The sequence below is a fragment of the Chiloscyllium plagiosum genome, unplaced genomic scaffold, assembly GCF_037043375.1.
Source record: "Chiloscyllium plagiosum isolate Xiang-an unplaced genomic scaffold, Cpla_swu_hap1 HiC_scaffold_13, whole genome shotgun sequence".
Classification (NCBI taxonomy): Eukaryota; Metazoa; Chordata; class Chondrichthyes; order Orectolobiformes; family Hemiscylliidae; genus Chiloscyllium; species Chiloscyllium plagiosum.
In genome coordinates this window covers 71,016,793-71,035,237 of record NW_028270151.1, presented here as the reverse complement: position 1 = coordinate 71,035,237, position 18,445 = coordinate 71,016,793, and positions in this window count along the sequence as shown.

Genomic DNA, 18,445 nt, shown 5'->3' with positions numbered 1-18,445 from the left:
CTTAATCGCTGGTTTAGTTCTTTTATCTAGCACCACAGGTGGCCCCTGATTAAGCTTGCCAAATTGCATTTGCCCCAATGGCTGGGGGAATGGACCTGACAGCTATTAGAAGATATCAATTAAGATCCCTTTTATCTTTTGTGAGCAACTGGGCTTGTGAGGACCTGAAGTCAATATAGTTGGATATGGAGGCCTCCCAAGCAAAGTGTCCAATAATTATTAATACTATAAAAGTGTAGAGGGAATGTGGCAGAGTGAGGGCAATATGTCTAAAACTTCTTTTCTTAATCCTATAGTTGGTATGTCAGGGTTCTGGCCAGGGGTAATGGACCCCGCGTTCAAACTCTGGGCAACTCGGGGAGTTTCCTGTCTGGGTGACTTATTTGAGGGCAATACCTTGATGTGCTTTAATCAAATAAGCCACGAGTATGGATTACCTATGGAGTTTTAATTTTTTTCAGATTAGGGACTTTATTCAGAAAGGAATCACCTTCTTGACAGACTCTTACAGATCCGATACAGAGAAGAGGGTGCTCCATGCTAAAAGCACTCTCTTAGTTAATACTCTTTATCATCTGTTGAGGAACGGTCCCTCGGATGATATTGAGCGACTATGTAAGGTCCGGGAGAGAGAGTTAGGAGTTGAGATTTCCTGAGACGTGGGGGGACATCTGTGAAAGATTTTGATCTGTAATAGGACCCGTGACATGCAGTTGAAAATTCTTCATAGGATTCATCTAGCACCAGATCATCTCTCAAAATTTAAGGTGGGAGTATTCTCAGTGTGCCCCAAGTGTAAAATAAGTACTGGTACTCTCACTCACTGTCTGCGGTCCTGCCACGGGCTTTGTATCTACTGGAGCACTGTGGCAGGAGGAATAGGAAGGGGGACTGAAGTTAAGATAGACCTGATCTCTCTTCTCCTGGGCCTGCCTAATTTATCTTCTTTAGACATTCATGGGAGAAGGCTTTTTAATATCCTTACTTTCTGTGCGAGGAAAAGTATTTAGATGTGTTGAGTGTCTGAATACTCCCGGACCTGTCAGATTAGCGTAAGCTAATCATGGAACATATTCCCCTGGACTTCCTTACAAATATAGTCCACCAATAAACTGAAACTTTAATAAGACATGGCCGCCCTATTTGGATTACTTTGATGCAGACTTATCTGCCATTTTAGTTAGGGCTTTTGTGTAGCCAGGACGATCTGATTTAGCAAACTTGGTAGTGCAAGAAGAAGAATTTTAAATTAATACAGGTGTTATATTCATTGCTCTTGAAGGTTGGGAGCTATTGTTTAGTTGCGCTGAGCAGTATTATTCATTTATTACTTCTACGGGACTGGTTATGTTGCACATGAGTATATGTGCTGTTTTTATATATAAAGTCGTGTTGCCATTGGTTTATTATTGTTGCTGTAATTTTGAAATTTTATAAAAAATCTTTTTTCAATAAAAATATTTTTAAAAGAAACTGGATTTAAGAGTGTACTAATGCCCTTGAATCCATTGCTGATTGTCAAGAAAAAGCCATCTGGTTAACTCATGTCCCTTTAGGGAAGGAAACTACCATCCTTACCTGGTCTGGCCTCCAGGTGATTTCAAACCCACAGCAATGTGGTTGACTCTTAACTGCCTTCTAGGCAATTAGGGATGGACAATAAATGCTGCCTAGCCAGCATGCCCTCATCCTGTGAATGAACGCATTCCTGTACGCAAATTCTCATCTTATGGTCAACACACACCATTTGCCTTCTTCACTGCCTGCTGCACCTGCATGCTTACTCTCAGTGACTGGTGTACAAGGACACCTATGTCTCATTGCACTTCCCCTTTCCCAATCTGTCACCATTCAGACAATAATACACCTTCTTGTTTTTGCTACTAAAGTGGATAATCATCTTGTGCCTCATTTGCCATGCATTTGCTCACTCAACTTGTCCAAATCATCCTGAAGTATCTCTACCTCCTCTTTACAATTCATCATCCACCCAGCTTTATGTCAACTGCAAACTTGGAGATATTACATTTAGTTCCCTCAGCTGTGACCCAAGTACTGATCCCTATAGCACTTGACCAGGTCCTGCCTGCCTGCCACTGGGAAAAGGGCCTATTTGTCAACCAGCCATCTATCCATGTCAGTACAGGATCCAAATCCCATGTGCTTTAGTTTTATGTGCTAATCTCTTAAGTGCCGTATTATCAAAAGCTTTCGCAAAGTTCAAGCAAACCACAGCCAGTAGCTCCCCTTATCAACTACTAGTTACATCCCCCCCCCCACCCCAAAAAAAATCTGGTAAATTTGTCAGGCATGATTTCACTTCCATAAATCATGTTGAGTCCATCTGATCCTGTCACTGTTATCCCAGTGGTCTTCCATTAAGTCTTTTACAGTAGACTAAGACATTTCCTCCACTACTAATGTCAGGCTAACCAATCTATAATTCAGTTTTCTCTTTCCCTCCTTTTTAAATAGTTGGTATACATTAGTAACCTTCCAATCCTTAAGAACAGCTCCAGACTCTATAGAATCTTGAAAGATGACCAATGTATCCACTATTTCTAGATAATGCATTTCTTCCTTAAATATTGTGGAATGTAAATTATCAGGCCCTTGGGAATTTATCGGCCTTTAATCCCACCAATTGTCCTCACACCATTTTCCTACTAATATTTATTTCCTTCAGTTCCTCCCTCTCACTAGACCCCGTGTTCTTCAATATTTTTGAGTTGTTACTTGTGTCCTCCTTTGAGAAGATGGAACTAAAGTAAGTACTTAATTGGTCTGCCAGCTCTCTGTTCCCTGTTACAACTCCTAACGTTTCTGACTATAAGGGATCTACATTTGTCTTTGCTAATCTTTTTCTCTTCACATACCTATGGACGCTTTTACAGTAAGTTTACATTCCCCATAATCTAACTCTCAATTTATTTTCCCCTCTTATTAAACCCTTGTCCTCCTTTGCTGAAATCTAAGCTACTCCCAATCCCCAGGTCTGCTCTCTCCTCTGACCAATTTGTATAGTCCTTCCTCGCAACAAGTGCTATCCCTAATTCCCCTAGTTAACCATGGTCGAACCAACTTTCCTCCTTTAGTTTTGTGTGAGACAGGAATGAACAATCATTGCAGTACCTCCAACCAGACATGAACTATTTGTCTATTTACCATCATCCCTTCATGTAATACTCCTCAATTTATCATAGCCAGTGCTGGCAAATGCCATCATAATTTCCTTTATTTGTATTCAAGATCCTAGCCTCAGAATCAAATTAAATCATTCTCCATCTTAATGAAGAATTCTTTCATAACATAACCACACTTCCAAGAGGTCATGCACAGCGAGATTACCAACTAATCTTTTCTCATTACACATTACCCAGTATAAGATGATCTGCTCTCTCGTTGGTTCCTTAACATATTGATAAAGAAAACCATCCAGTCCTTGCTTGAGGAATTCCGCCTCTGTGGTATTGTTACTGATTTGATTTGCTCAAGCTATGTGCAGATTAAAGTCACCCACAATTACACTTGTACCTTTATTCCATGCATCTCTAATGTCCTGCTTAATGCCCATCATCACCATAACAGCTTGAGGGATCCATAAGGAACTCCCACAATCATTTTCTGCCCCTTTGTGTTGTAAGCCATATAAAAACAGATTCCACTTCACCAGAACTAATGCCCTTCCTCTCAGATGCATTAATCTCCTCTTTAACAACAATGATACCCCACCTCTTTTTCCATTTTGTCTGTCCTTCCTAAAAACCATACACCCCTGGAATTTCAGTTCCCACCTCTCGTCATCCTGCAGTCACGTCTCTGTAATCCCAACTATATCATATATCTTTATATCTATTTGTGCAACTAACTCACCCACTGTATTGCAAATACTCTACACATTACAGAATGTATACAGTACAGAAATAGGAAAATTTAGCAGATGAACATGTGGCTCAAGAGTTGGTGCAGGAGGGAAGGGTTTAGAATCCTGGATCATTGAGCCCAGTTCTGGAGAAGATGGGACCTGTACCTTTAGGAACTTTAAAAAGCTCAGAAAAGATTTACAAGGATGTTGCCAGGGTTGGAGAGTTTGAATGACAGGGAGAGGTTAAATGGACTGGGGCCATTTTCCCTGGAGTATCAAAGGCTGAGGGGTGAAGTTAAAGAGATGTATAACATCATGAGGGGCATAGACAGGGTAAGTAGGCAAGATCTTTTCACCATTGGTGGGGGAATCCAAAACTGGAGTGTATAGGTTTAAGGTAAGAGAGGAAAGGTTTAAAAGGGATAAGGGGCAACGTTTTCACGCAGAGCATGGTGAGAGTATGGAATGAGTTGCCAGAGGAAGAGGGGGATGCTGGTACATTTACAACATTAAAAAGGCACCTGGATGGGTATATGAATAGGAAGGGTTTAGAGGGATATAGGTCAAATGCTGGTAAATGGGATGAGATGCATTTAGGCTACCTGCTCTGCATAGATGAGTTTGACCAAAGGGTCTGTGTGTCTCTTTGGTGGTGGTGGTGTTGGGGGGGGGGGGGGGGGTTGTTGGTTGGGGGAGGAGGAGGAGTAGGAAATCAGGACAGTTTTAGTACAATGCAGACACAGCATAAAATAGGTAAAAGTGAGGACTGCAGATGCTGGAGATTAGAGTTGAGTGCGTGGTGCCAGAAAAGCACAGCAGGTCAGGTAGCAACCGAGCAGCAGGAGAGACAGCGTTCCGGGCAAAAGCCCTTCATCAGGAAAGAGGCAAGAAGCCTCATTCCTGATGAAGAGCTTTTGCCCAAAACGTTGACTCTCCTGCTCCTCGGATGCTGCTTGACTGCTGTGCTTTTCCAGCACCACACTCTCGACACAGCATAATATGGTAAAGGAACAATGAAAGAGAGATTTCAGCAATGTTGTGATTCAACATAATAATGCAGAGCTGGATGGCCGTTTCTAGCTATGAGTATTATACATAAGACAAATGAGCTAACGGCATGAATTGATGTGGAACTATCATATCATTACCATTGCAGAGATATGGTTGAGGGAAAGGCAGGACTGACAACTCAACATTCCACGATATAGAATCTTCAGGCAAGACAGAGGAGTGTGAAAGAGATGGTGAAGCATTGTTAATTAACAACTCAGATGCTGCAGTAAGGAGGGATGGTAGCTTGGCAGAGTCTTCAACTGAGGCTTTGTGGGTAGGGCTTAGGCATACAAAGGGGGCAGTCACATTTCTGGGTGTGTACCATATCCTCCCAAATTGTGGGCATTAGAGGAGAAAGCACATAAGACAATTCACCGACGTGTATAAAAATAAAAGAGTAATTATATTAAGGGATTTCAACTTCCCCAACATTAATTGGGATATTTTATGATGTAAAGGGCTTAAAGGGGCAGGTTCCTTGAAATGCATTCAGGGAGCCTTTTGTGTCAATACATAGGAGATCCTACAAGAAACAATGTAGTGCTGGACCTAATTCTGGGGAATAAAGCCAGACAGGTGTTCGAGGTGGCAGTCAGACAGCATTTTAGTGATAGCAATTAGAACATCAAACGTTTGTTATGAAATAGTTAGCCTGCAAAAATAGGGTTTTGGATTGGGGAATGGCAGATTTTATTAAAATAAGGTAGGATCTGACCAGAGTAGAGTGGGAACAGCTTCTGTTGGGAAAATCTACAGCAAAACAGTGGACAACATCCAAAAAGGAGATGAGAAGAGTATAGGCCTAACATGTTGCTCCTACATTTCACCCTAAAGGAACAAGCCCAAAGAACCCTGGATATCTAAGAATATTCAGGACTCGATAAGAAGGAAGCTTTTTACAGGTACAAAAGGATCAAATGAATGAAGGCATTTGTGGAGTATAGAAAGTACAGAGGGAACTTAAAGTAGTTAGGCAAACAAAGAGGGGTCATGAGAAAACACTGCTAAGTAAAAGTAGGGAGAATTCCAAGATATTCCATAAAAAGGAAAAGGATCTCCAGGAAAAGAGTAGGACCCATTAGGAACCAAGGGGGCTAATATACACATGGAACCAGAAGACATTAACATCTTACCAAAGTACTTCACATTTGTGTTCACTTGGGAGGACGACGTAGGTACACAATTCAGGAAAAAACATTGTGCAATTTCATAAAGGGAGTGAGGCAGCACTGGAGGTTTAATCAGGCTTAAAAGTGAAGAGAACCCTAGGTCCAGATGAATTGTATCACAGGCTGCCGTGGAGGCAAGGGAGGAAATTATCAGGGCTCTGATGCAAATTGTTAATCCCTCTCTGGCCACTGGAGAGGTGCCAGAGGACTGGAGGACAGTTACTATGATTGCACTTTTCAAGGGTAATAGAGATAAAGCAGGGATTTACAGAGGAGCGGTCTCACATCAGTGATAGAGAAAATTAACTTCCACTATCGAGGTAACATTTGTTCAGAGATCATCTGCATGACATTTGAAAGGAAGGTTATACCAACACGTTTTTCCAAAGTGGTGATCAGGTGCAGAGATGAGGGTAGTCCTGTTGTCGTAATTTCTGTGGATTTCAGCAATGCCTTTGACAATGTTTCTCTTGGGAGACTGATATAGGAGGTGCAAGCATATGGGATCCAGGATAACTTGGCAAGTTGAATCCAACCTTGGCTAGTGATAGAAGACAGAGGGTAGCAGTAGAAGGTTGCTTATGTGACTGGAGGCCAGTGTCAAATACCAGCCAATCGTCATATCATCAAACTTTACTTAACAAGATGAGAATGTAGGATGAATGGTGAGTAAGTCTGCAAATGACACAAGGATTGACTGGGTGGTTGACATCAAGGAAAATGATCTTAATTAACAGCAAGATTAAGATATGTGGCCACATGGGCAGTACTTGATGGAATTTAACCCTGAAATATGTGAAGTTATGCACTTTGGAGGAAGAAAGTTGACAAAAGAGCACTGAAAACAGGATATTAGGAAGTTCAGACAAATAGGGGAACTTGGGGGGTGCTTGTCCACAGATCCGAGGGAGTGGGACAGGTTAATAGGGTATTTAAAGCAGCAATACGGTTCAGTGGTTAGCACTGCTACCTCATAGCACCAGGGACCCAGGTTTAATTCCAGCCTTTGGTGACTACCAATTTGGAGTTTGCACATTCTCTCGGTCTCTGTGTGGGTTTCCTCCAGGTACTCCAATTTTTTCCCCCCCACAGTCCAAAGATATACAGGTTAGATGGACTGACCATGTTGAATTGTCTGTAGTGCCCAGGGACGTGCAGGTTAAGTGGATTAGCAGTAAATGCAGGCTTATGGGGTTACGTTGGGGGTCATAGATCTGAGTGGGATCCTCTCCAGAGGGTCAGTGCAGACTAGATGGGCCAGAGTCTCTTTCCGCACTGTAGGGATTCTTGCCTTTATCAGGTGTGACAGATTGTAAAACAAATTGTTGCAGAATACAGAATTTGTTCCAGTCACAGCTGGAGTACTGTGCACGCGGTTCTGGTTCCTCAGTACAGGAAGGATGCGATTGCACTGAAGAGGATGCAAAGGAGATTCGCCAAGATTTTGTAATGAAGAAAGGCTCAGAGTTTTCTTTCAAGAAGACTGAGGGGGGAAACCTAATTGAAGTGTACAAGAGTAAGGAGCATGGAGGTGGAGGATAAAAATCAGCTGTTCCACTCTATTAAAGGCTGAATCATGAGGGGGCATATTTAAAGTTATGGGAAGGTGGTTTAGCCAGGGTTTGAGGAAAACCTGGAGGTTAGTAGAGGTGGGAAACCTCAACTTTTAAAAAGCACTTGAAATGTCATAACATTCAAGGCTTTGGACCAAGTGCTGAAAAATGGGATTGGTGTAGAGAATTCTATGCAGGCATGATAGGCCAAAGGGCTTCTTCTGTGCTACATGGCTATGAAGACATGAAGCCTTAAGGCTTGTCTTTTTAAATACTCCAAACAGAAGTTCTATGTAACGTGTTCTTTATCTTAATGCCTTTAAACTGCTTTGTTTTCATATCCTTGTCTAGTAAATACCTTGTGAGAGAGAAGTGCAAAGCAGGAGAATTGGCCTTTCTATCTCTCCCTGACTGATTGGAAGTGCACTCCCCAAGTGTATTACAATGGCAAATGACAATATCCAGGTTTGTGCTGACAAATAGCAAGAAACGGTTGTATTATAAGTGTCAGGCAATGACCATCTCCAAAAAGAATCAAATCATGACTCCTTGACATTCATTAACATTACCAGCATGGAATACCCCAACCATTAACATCCTGGGGCAGTTACCATTGACCAGAAATTTGACTAGCGTTATGAATACAGTGGCTACAAGAGAAGTTCAGGTGCTAAACATGTTGCAAGTAACTCACTCCTTGATTTCCTAAAGCTTGTCACAATCTACAGGCAAAAGTCAGGAGACAAAATATGCCCACTTGCCTGGATGAGTACTACTCCAACAGCAGGCAAGGAGTTTGGCACCATCCAGTCCAAACAAACCCATTTAACACAATCCACGAGCATTCATTCCCTCTACCACCAATGCACGGTAGCAGCAGTCTGCACTATTTACACAATGCACTGAAGTAGTTCACCATGGTTCCTTATCAGCAGTTTCAAAATCCTTTCATAATAGCATTTCTACGTTAAATATATTGAAATGGTCAGAAGGCTCATCAACACTTTTGAGACCAACTAGAAATGGGAAATAAATGCTGGCCTAACCAGTGATAACCACTTTCTATGAAAAGAAATTATATAAAATGCTTAGTGTATTCAAGCTTCAAAGCATTACACCCTTAACTATTTCACATTCACCACTGAAGTGGGTGCACATTTTCACTCTGCAAACAATTTCTCCAAATATAAAAGATTTCAACAAAACCTAAAACATGGATTACCCAAGCTCTTTTGAAGACGTTCATCCAGATCCTGGAAGTTTTTTAAAAAGTGGAGGCGGAGGGAGGACAAACCAACTTTTTATTAAAAATGAGCTATTTTATTTAGAATGTTACTGTTTTAAAATGTTGTGGATTTTCTCAACTATAATAGAACTTGTCACAGCTATGGAAATGTAAGCAGTTTTCAGAGCTGATTGATAAGGTGGATTAACCAGAAACTTCCTCAGTGAGATGGAACCCATGAATGTAAGTATTTATTTTGTCAGCTTTGTAGTTATAGAGCATCAACCGAGAAAACCCTGAAGAGATCCATTTTGGTATATCACTGATGTGGTATCACATATCACATGGTACAGATGTGCACTCAGTCTCTTGTTCAAGTGCTTGCTCAAGTAACAGTCTAATGTTTGGTTTCAGTTACATCTCTTTGTAGGTTCTTATGTACAAATCCCCATCACACTGGTGGTTATAATAGGGTGGTATTAACCAAATGTTAGGTCCATGTATGTATTCATTTTGGAAAACAAGAATTATGCTTAAAAGAAGTTTGATGCAATTCTCATTTAGTGGGCGGCACGGTGGCCCAGTGGTTAGCACTGCTGCCTCACAGCGCCTGTAGACCCGGGTTCAATTCCCGACTCAGGCGACTGACTGTGTGGAGTTTGCACATTCTCCCCGTGTCTGCGTGGGTTTCCTCCGGGTGCTCCGGTTTCCTCCCACAGTCCAAAGATGTGCGGGTCAGGTGAATTGGCCATGCTAAATTGCCCGTAGTGTTAGGTAAAGGGGTAAATGTAGGGGTATGGGTGGGTTGCGCTTCGGCGGGTCGGTGTGGACTTGTTGGGCCGAAGGGCCTGTTTCCACACTGTAAGTAATCTAATCTAATCATTGTAGAAATGCGATTTTAGGTTGATCACAAATTAATTGCAGTCAATTACATCGTGTTAGGTACCAATATAAACAAGTGGAATGCTCGCTAAATAGTACCAAATCAACTTAGTTCCAATTTTCCGAAGTGCCCCATGCACTTGGAACATAATCATTGCATATAAGTGCTAACTTCTCACATTTTGAAAATCACACAACACCAGGTTATAGTCCAACAGGTTTAATTGGAAGCACACTAGCTTTCGGAGCGTCGCTCCTTCATCAGGTGGTAGTGGAGGGCTCAATCCTAACGCAGAATTTATAGCAAAAATTTAGTGTGATGTAACTGAAATTATACATTGAAAAATTGATTGCCTGTTCAGCCTTTCATCTGTTGAATACCATGATAATTTCACTTCTTTCATGTGTAAATCACAAAACCTTTATTTAAAATGTTGCATTCGCAGGTTAACTGTTAACAATGGTGATAGCTAGACAATATGTTGAAGGTGTTAGCTCCCAGGTGTTCTCTGTCTATGCCATGATGTTTAGATTGATCCTAATCTAAAAAGTGAGATAACGGAGTTTTACATGAATTCATGCAGTTTTCGTGCAAAGTACAATGTAACCCTTCAAGTACAAATTCACCCCACAAAATGTGTGTGTGCATGTGGGTCTTTGTCTGTGTGTGTGCCTGTCTGTCTGGGTTGGGGGTGGTGAGTGTGACAAAGTATATGTGTGCGTGTAGTGAGTGCAGTGTGTCTTAAGTCTGTGAGGGGGTGCATGTGAGAGTGTGTGTGTGTCCGTGTGTATGTGAGAGTGTGTGTGTAGGAGTATTTGTGTGTGTGTGTATAGTGCAATGGTGGTCACCTGTAATGTGACATGAACCCAAGGTCCCAGTTGAGGCCTTCCCTATGGGTACCGAACTTAGTTATCAGCCTCTGCTCAGACACTTTTCTCTGCTGTCTGTCCCAAAGTCCGCCTTGGAGGATGGTCACCTGAAGGTCCAAGGTCGAATGTCCTGGACCATTGAAGTGTTCCCCAACTAGGAGGGAACACTCCTGTCTGTTGATTGTTGTGCGATACCCATTCATTGTTGTAATAGCCTTTGCTCTGTTTCCCCGATGTACCATGCCTCCAGGCATCCTTGCTCGCAAAGTATAAGATAGACAACATTGGCTGAGTCACATGAGTACCTCCCATGTACAAGGTGGGAGGTGTCCCCACGTGTAATTGTGGCATCTATGTCCACACTCTGACACGTCTTGCAGCGTCTACCGTGACAGGGTTGTATGGAGTTGTCCTGAGAGCCGGGCAGCTTGCTACGAACAACGATCTGTTTGAGGTTTGGCAGCTGTTTAAAGGCAAGTAGTGGAGGTGTGGGGAAGGTCTTGGTGAGGTGCTCACCGTCATTAATAATGTGTTGTAGGTCACGAAGAACATGGCGTAGTTTTTGAGCTCCTGGGAAATACTAAACAACGAAGGGTATCCTGTCGGTTGCAGTACGTGTCTGTCTCCTGAGGTCATTACAGTTCCTTGCTGTGGCACGTCTCACATTTTGAGTAGTCATCAGCAATTCAGTCCTTGTTAACATCATTTGGGCAGTGTCTCCAAATCCTGGTTTACCAGACATCACACAGTGCACCCTCCAGAACCTACTTATCATCACTGTTGCAGCTGCATTGAAATATTATGTAAATATTAACTCAAATGTATTATTGATTTACATTGCTCCTGACCACAAATTTAAACTTCCACAAGTTATATGTAATACTGAATAGTCCAAGATTAAAATCACCCACAGACGTTCCAAATATTGAAATACAATACACTTCAATGCTCTGGAAAATACATTAAAGTCATAATTTATAAAATGTATTTTTGCAGAAGTACATTTGTGTCTCATTCTATGTACCCCCATAATATAACTAAGGAATATTTGAGCACCTTTCATTGTACACCCACTATAACCATTTTTGATAGTGCATGCTTTCACAAATTACGAATAATCTCAAATTACATTGTGAAAATAACAATTTATTCAGTCATCTTATCTGTTCAGAGGCTGTTCTTTCTGTTCAGAAAGACATTCTTTCTGAACAGCCTCCCACTGTTTACTGGATATCTGAGCAGTTGAATATTCAAGTTTCACTGGTTTTACATATTGACATGCAAGTAAATTTTGAGGTAAAGCTGAGAGAATGGAGTAGGGTATCACTCAGGAGCATAAATAGTTATAAAAAGAAGGAAGCATATGTCAGGTATAGACAAGAGAGATTGAGAGAAGGAGTATACATAAAAGGGAAATCAGGAGGACAAAAAGGGCATATGAGATAGCTTTGGCAATAGGGTTAAGGAAATTCCAAAGGGAATTTATAAATACGTTAAAGGACAAAAGAGTAATGAGAGAGAGAGAATAGGGCCCCTTAAAAGATCAGCATGGCAACATATTGAGCCGGAGGATATACTAAATGAGTATTTTGCATCAGTGTTTATTGTGGAGGAGGACATGGAAGGTATAAAATGTGGAAAATAGATGGTGACATCTTAAAAAGTGTCCAAATTACAGAGGTGGTGGTACTGGATGACTTGAAATGCATAAAAGTGGATAAATCTCCAGGATCTGATCAGGTGTACCCTAGAACTGTAGGAAGCTAGACAAGTAATTGCTTGGCCCCTTGCTGAGATATTTGTATCATTGATAGCCACAGGTGAGGGGCTGGAAGACTGGAGGTTGGCTAATATGGTGTCACTATTTAAGAAAGGTGGTAAGGAAAAACCAGGGAACTTTAAACCTGTGAGCCTGACATCGGTGGTCGGCAAGTTGTTGGAGGGAATCCTAAGTGACAGCATGCACACGTATTTGGAAAGGCAAGAACTGAGTAGGAATAGTCAGCATGGCTTTGTGAGAAAACAGGTCTCATAAACTTGATTTGAGTTTTTTGAAGTAGTAACAAAGAGGGTTGATGAGGGCAGAATTGTAGATGTGATCTAGATGGACTTTAGTAAGGTGTTTGACAAGGTTTCCCATTGAAGACCGGTTAGCAAGCTTAGATCTCATGGAATACAGGGAGAACTAGCTATGTGGCTACAGAACTGGCTCGAAGATGGTGGTGGAAGGTTGCTTTTCAGACTGGAGGCCTGTGACCAGTGGAGTGCCACAAGGATTGCTGCTGGGTCCACTATTTTGCATCATTTATATAAATGATTTGGATGTGAATATAGGAGTATTGATTAGTAAGCTTGCAGATGACACCAAAATTGGAGGTGGACAGCGAGGAAGGTTACCTCAGATTACAATGGGATCTTGATAAGATGGGCCAATTGGCTGAGGAGTGGCAGATGGAGTTTAATTTAGATAAATGTGAGATGCTGCAGTTTGGAAACACAAATCAGAGTAGGACTTATACACTTAATGTTAAGGTCCTAGGGAGTGTCGCTGAACACAGACAGACTTTGGAGTGTGCACTCATAGCTCCTTGAAAGTAGAGTTACAGGCAGATAGGATAGCGAAGCAAGCATTTGGTATGGTTTCCTTTATTTGTCAGAGCATTGAGTATAGGAGTTGGGCGGTCATGTTGCGGCTGTACAGGACATTGGTTAGGCCACTGTTGGAATACTGCATGTAATTCTGGTCTCCTTCCTATCGGAAAGATGTTATGAAACTTGAAAGAGTTCGGAAAAGATTTACAAGGATGTTGCCAGGGTTGGAGGATCTGAGCTACAGGGAGGGGCAGAATAGATTGGGGCTATTTTCTCTGGAGCATCGAAGGCTGAGGGGTGACCTCATAGAGGTATATAAATACATGAGGGGAAAGGATTGGATAAATAGACAGTCTTTTCCCTAGGGTGGGGGAGTTCAGAACTAGAGGGCATATGTTTATGGTGAGAGGGGAAAGATATGAGAGACCTAAGGGGTACGTGTAACCTTCCTCGCTGTCCACCTCCAATTTTGGTGTCATCTGCAAGCTTACTAATCAATACTCCTATATTCACATCCAAATCATCCAGAGGAAGTGGAGGAGGCTGTTACAATTGTAACAATTAAAAGACATCTGGATGGGTATATGAATAGGAAGGGTTTGGAGGGATATGGGCCAACAGCTGACAAATGGGACTAGATTAGGTTAGGATATCGGTCGGCATAGACAAGTTGGACTTCTTTGACTCTATAATTCAAAATATTCTCAGATACTCTGAGCATTACAAGCCTTATATTATAGTGGCTTTCAGAAATCTCTAACAAGTGGAATTACGAAAGGATTCAAAATAATTTTATGGAATAGAAATAGAGTAAGGGACTGAAATGTTTTTCCAAAAAAAGCATCATAACTGTATTAAAGAATCATTGAACTTTATAGTCCGTGCTAACTCTTTGGAAGATTGCCCACTTTAATACTTGAAATCAGCTTTTTCCCCATTGAGTCCTTTTCAAGTACTATGCCCACTACTTCTCTGCAATCTGACTCCACCATCATTTCAGGTAGAATGATTTGGATCTTGACAACTCGCTGAAAACATTAACACTGCTTTCTCTCCACTGTTGCTGCTAGATCTTCTGAGTTTTTCGAGCAATTTGTTTTTGTATTTGAAAACATGCAATTTCTTCTCTGATCACTATCCTATTTTTTTCCAGGGTACAGTTTTCCCCTTCTGCTATAACTCTGAAAACTCAATCTCCTCTGTTTTTGCATGGAATACCATTATTTCCAAAGCCAATTTGTCTGTAATCTTTGTATTTGTGAACATGTAAACCTAGGTCCCATTACTCTTGCACTTTCAAAATTGTACCATTTAGATTTTACTGCCTCATATTTTCTGTCAAAATGTGTCTCCTCACACATAACTGTACTAAATTGTGTCTGCCTATCTCAACATTCTCAGTTGTCTTGGAATCTGTTACTCTATTCATTATGTCATTATCAAGTTTTACACAATCCACAAATGTCTGAATTGTACTGCTGATAAACAATTCAATCATTTATAAACAATAATCAATGGTCCTAAAATCCAACCCTCTGGGACCCCATTCAGGTTATTCCAAAATTATTTTCCTTTAACAAATTAATACTTGTATCTTCTTAATCCCCGCCTACTCAAATACAAATTAATTTTGTTCCCAGCAATGGTATCAGGTGGTTGTCCCAAACTTATTTTAGACTGATTACAATCCTGTTCTGGCACCATCTTTTGGTCGCACCCCTGCATCTGAGTCAGGATGCTTGGTCTCAAGGCTCATCTACTTTAAACGTGTAACATCTGAAATACATGATCATAAAATAGCTATATTAAAATGATTAGCCTCTGTGACAATCTTCTGGGGTATTGAGTATATACGCTTTTACCAAGTTTCCTCAGGAAACAGTCATGTATCCAATAGACTGGGCATTTTGTTAAATTTAAGAGATGCCTGCTTATTTAGCACCTTTCTAATTAGTTTAACAAAACTTTAATCAGAATAAATGTAACTGGGAGACAAAGTCAAGAGATTGAAAAAAGGAAAACTGGTAAATTCTTTAAAAGTTTGTCATGAAACTATTAAATGTGCATACAGATATGGTAAAGTTCTATTGTAAAATCCAAAGTTTGCAATACAGACTAACACTTGGCTAACGTAAAAACTGTCAGCAGAAATATTTCAAAAAGTATTTCAGCAAGAAAAAGAACAAAACTAAAGAAGTACCAAGGAGGAGAAAGTGAGGTCTGCAGATCAGAGTTGAGTGTGGGGTGCTGGAAAAGCACAACAGGTCAGGCAGCATCCAAGGAGCAGGAAAATCGATGTTTTGGGCATAAGCCGATCATCACGAATGAGCCCGAAACATCGATTCTTCTGCTCCTCAGATGCTGCCTGACCTGCTGTGCCTTTCCAGCCCACACACAACAGAAAAAGTACCAAATCTTCTTGTTCAGATGTTTTTCTTTGTTGGAGTTCTTGATTTCTAACTATGTTTTTCTTTAACTTATGTTACAACTGACTTTATGCTTAGTTGTAATAAAGTTTAATTTCAAGTCTGCTGCTTCCCTGATCACTTCAGCAAGGCTTTACCAGCAGTATTCACATGTAGATTTTTCCTTGAAGTTTAATTTTTTCTTGCTGCTGTATCTACTAGTCAATCTTTAAATGATCCTGCCAGCTGAGAATCATTCAAATGGAACCAATAGCCCATTGCTGGACTCATTGCACTGTGCCCTGTCCGAAATTAGAGCAAGCACAATACTAATTACGTTCTTGTGTCACCTCACACACCAATATCGCTGTAATTCTGGAATGTTAGAAATAATTGATAGAAATAATTTGTTTTTGCATAGAATACAGAATCAATACAAAAATACCATTATATAGAAAAAAAATTCATTTTTTTGATACCAAGTACCAATAGTTAAAAGTATTGTGCAAACTTACAGAAAACTGAAATGAATAGTCACCCCACAAAACAAAGCAACGTATGAAAATTTTCTTAACAGCTGCAATTTAAATTGACGTCTATGAACTGAAACTTAAAATGACAATAAAAAGAATAAAATTAAATATTCCAAGTATTACTAGTCAGAAGCTCAACAGGCACATGCACAATACTGACCTAGTTGCAATATTGTGTCCACAAATTGTCTGTTGGACACATTTTATAACATATCATTGGAAGAAATCCAACAAGATACAATCTTCAATTATGGCTAGGAACATCAAATGGAGCAGGCTTTCGTTTTATCAAGAGTGCTAAACAGCATGGCAAGATCATGCTGGAGTTCATGCTTTTGAAGTTAAAAACTTTTTACGGGCTGCCCCAAATGTAACTGACATATATCATCAATGGGCAGTATACCTCCGAAAGCTAGTGTGCTTCCAATTAAACCTGTTGGACTATAACCTGGTGTTGTGTGATTTTTAACTTTGTACACCCCAGTCCAACACCAGCATTTCCAAATTATGTTGATATTGTAGATTTAAACATGTTTCTTTACTTTTCAGATACCAACTTCAGTAAAATTGAAACTATCCTATTTGATTTCAAAAGAAACCACAGACTCATTGCATTCCCATTCCTAGCTGCTTACTTATCCATCTGATGCACTGGTGAAAAACTCCACATCTGTTTTCATCACTATAGCACAGCCAACGAAACCCTCATCCACAACTCCATTGAAAAAATTGAAAAGGATAGCAACAATCATCAGCTTATATTCAACAAATTATAATTCATCTGAAATGTCACAGAAAAATATATTCTGCTCACCTACGTTTAAGAGTTACCAACGGTCCCTCTTTCTGTTGGTTTTAATATATTTACTAAAATTTACAAATCCTTTTAATAGTGCTGTACCACCCTGCCTATGAACTTAAACTGAGTGATCAAATATGGTAATTGCTGATGTTCAAACCCATTATGTACATTTTGCAAAACTAGTGGGAATGTGTTAATACATGGAAATGACAACAGTTGGAACAGAACATTAAAAAAACTTGCATTTACATGGCATTTTTCAAACCTTGAGTATCCTAAAGAATGTTTCAGCCAATTTATTACTTCTGTAAAAGTAATAATCTTTTAGACAAATGTGGTAATCACATGTCTAAAAGGTTTACTAGCACAGATAAGAGACATAATCCAGACCAGAGAACAATGGTTTGGCGATTCTTTCCCTTCCATGACAGAAGTAACAGCCTACTGAAATTTTCAGGGCACACAACACTTCAGTTGATCATAGCGGCAATCTCAATTGCTACAATTTTAAAGTCTGGATGAATTTACAAGCACACGGTTCCATAAAATACAGGACTATATTTTATAATAATTTCATTTTAAGCAATTACAAGTCACTCCAAAGTACAAGTTTTTCCAGCACTTCATAAAAGGGCAAAGGTGCACCTGAATCAAATGTTCTTGGATTGAAAATGATCTCGATTTCAACCAGCGCCTTTCAAAGCTTTTAGGTCTAATTCAGTACTCCACTAACAATCTAAGCCATACAAAACTACACAAACAAAATTCACAACTGTCACTTATAAAATGAATTCTATAATTATAAGCGGATATAAATTAAATTACGATGCCAATCAAACCACAAATTCACTGATGGCAGAAATGGTGGTAAGTTTAACTTGTTGCTAAACATAGGTAGCAACTTAGAATGGGACCCAGCTGTGGGATTTCACTGTCTGCATAATTTTTTTGCCTCATACTACTGTTCCTGTTCAACACAATAAAAATAGGTGTGGGAGTAGAAACAGGGTTGTTAATTCTCAATATTCTCTGGAAAAATTCAATGCTATCAAAAGACTTAAGTGAACTTACATTATCTCTCCAAGAGACTCCCAAGATAGTCACACATCCCACAGTTGTTCAATTACTTCTAAAAATTTCTACAAGGTGCATCATCAGAAGAAAAGCAACTCTTTGGCTCAGGAATAGCGTTAGGATCCATATGACTGAACAGCCATGCACTGTCCAAACATCAGTGCACTGGTCTTTGCTGTATCTACTTGTCATTTAAAAGATTAAACCCTTGGAATCTCTAGCCTGAGAATGTGGTTCATTCTGTTGCCTATGCTGATGGAAAGTACTTTCAGAAATTTGGGAATTTCAATCTCTTCTGATGGATTAGTAAACAGAAGTATAACACTAGGCTAAGAAGTCTTGCAATTAATTATCAACATGTTCTCTGTTGGCTGATCATAACTGAGTCAGCAGGCGCCATTAAGTTCAATGCTCTGTGCTAG